Genomic DNA, 2,466 nt, shown 5'->3' on the forward strand with positions numbered 1-2,466 from the left:
TTCCCTTGTTTTCATGGAATAAAGTAGAACGGAGATCTGTGCGTCCAGTATGCTGGGGCTTGGAATGGCCATAGTACATGTACCCTTCTCGCTGCTATTCTTAAATCTGTTTTGTTTAATTTATTTTTGAAAATAGTGTGTGATAAGGCACTGAGTCATCTCTCTGTAAGGAGAGAGTGTAATCTTCAGTACAGTCTTTCCTTTGTTTTGATTCTCTACGCGAAAGGTCTCCATTAACCGTACCGCCTTCTTAAAGGTTCACTTATCTAGCATGCTGCGAAAACTTGGGTTTTGGAAAGGAGTTGGGTTAGGCTGTGGTGAGATACTTTGCCTCCACCTAATTTAAAGGCTTCCAGATAGCATGCATGTTTCCCTCCTTCTTTAAAATGCTGCCAGTGGACACAGTAAGAAAAACAACCAACCAAAAATAAAACCCCAGCTATACTCTATATGGGATTGACTGCGTGGCCCAGAGGGAAAGCTGCGTGTCCGCTGTTGGAGCAGATTTGACTCCTTGGTAGAAATAGGTGGAGTGTCCGTTTGTTCTCTTCCCAGCATCCCCTAAGTGTCTCCGTTTTACTTGGTCTCAGGATTTTGCAGGTGATGATAGAAGGTGGCAGGATACTGTGAAGATTTTCAACTCTCTGGAGAACACCCATTGCAAAAACTTGACAGTTAGTTGGCTTTTTTTCTTTGCCTGGTGTTGTGTTTTGTTTTGTTTTCGCTGGGAGTGACTAGCTTTGCAGGGGTTTTAGCGCACTGACTGCAACTGAGCCAGGACAGCAAGTCCTAGGCAGGTTTTCTTTCATTAATTAAAAACATACAGAGCCTTGTCAATCTGTGGAATTAATTCATGCTTTATAAAAGACTTCACAGCCTGCGGCTTCAGTGCTCTAGGCTGCGTTTTATTCTATTTTCATGTTCATCTACCATCACTTACCTCTAAATATGGAAAGCTGCTCCTTTATTTTGGCTTTCTTTTTGGCTCTGGAAGGTGACACCATAAGTCACGCAGGCATATCCTGTGTGTACACTGGGCTGCGCAGTGTGCCCTGTTTTCCCAGTGTCTTCTGTAGACGTTGAGCTGTTGATCAATCAGTGTTACGGTAGGCATTACAGTGGGATAAAAGTTAACTACCGCAGCCATCCTCAAGTTGGATGTCAAATTTGTCTGTTTATAATTAAGAAGTCAGTTTAGTGTGCTCTTCATCAGTGAGAAAAAAGGCACGTGAGACCTACCGTAACTGCTGACTTTCTCTGTAACTGTCAGATGATTATACTTGTTAAAGAAAAAGACTTTCTTTTAGTGGTCAGAAATTTACTGTAGGCTAAAACTTTTCAAGATGTTTTGCCTTTAATTTCATACTATCCTGCATACTTTGGAGCCTTTAAATGTAGGAAATCGCAAAAAATCTCTTACATTCCCCTTGATAATGCTAGCTCACAACTGTCGTCTTCTCATAATTGAAGTTTTACGTGTAATCATACAATTGATTTCCCTTCCACAGAAACTATTTTGCATTGTACGGCAAGATGCAGTATCAGGAAAGCAAAGTCTGGTGACCGTTTCCTGGTCAACAGTTGATGTGACATCGGGTGTCATTTTTGGTTTCTAAAGAGACTCTGTCGTGGAGGCTGCTTCCCAGCATTAGAAAGTGAATTGCAAAGCCAGCAGAGGAGCGAGAAATGCTGGTGTTTGGCCTGCGAAGCAGCAGTGGCACCTCTAGACTGAAGGATGCTTTGTGTTTCTAGGGTATCCAAATTCATAACTCAGACTTGGATGTACAAGAGAGTGGGACAGAAGGAAGCCCTTTCCATGTGGGTCTGATGCTTCCCTAAGTAGCTTCAGCTGTCTAGTTGAAATAACTCACTGACATTTGTTGCCTTGAAACTCATTACCTCTTCTGTGGTTAGCCACAAGAAAATTAAGGTGATCTGCCACCAGGACGCGCTACCCAACACATGTATAGATGGTCCTTTCATCTCCCTGGGATGGCTGGGATGGGAGCATGGTGACCTTTCCTCCTCTCCTGCCTGTTCCTGCCAGCGTAAGGCAGGGACCTTTTGTGGTTCCCCTGATTCCTCTTGTTGTGATTAGTTGGCTGTGTTTGCTGGTGGACGGCCAACTCATTTTGGACAAGCTTGAGTTTGTATCCACGCTGGGAACATTGTTCCACAGCAGCTTTTCTAGCAGTTAAGTTAAACTTACAAAACTGACTCTGCCTTTTCAGTCCTAGGTCTGTTTTATTTGGTAGCTTCTCTTCTTCCCCGCTGCCCCTCCCCAGCTGGGAGTGGGGCTAGGCTGTGATGTGCTGAAGGATATGATATAAAATAACAGCTGTTCCCTGCAGTGGAGAAGAGGGGAAACTGCATTACAGGCAAGAGCATGAACTTCTTCCATCGGTTCTGCTGCTGACGAGATTGTGTGCTGCCTGGGCCCATCCTGCGAACCTTCCTTTCCCAGCC

The sequence above is a fragment of the Vanellus vanellus genome, assembly GCF_965231255.1.
Source record: "Vanellus vanellus genome assembly, chromosome: 8".
NCBI lineage: Eukaryota > Metazoa > Chordata > Aves > Charadriiformes > Charadriidae > Vanellus > Vanellus vanellus.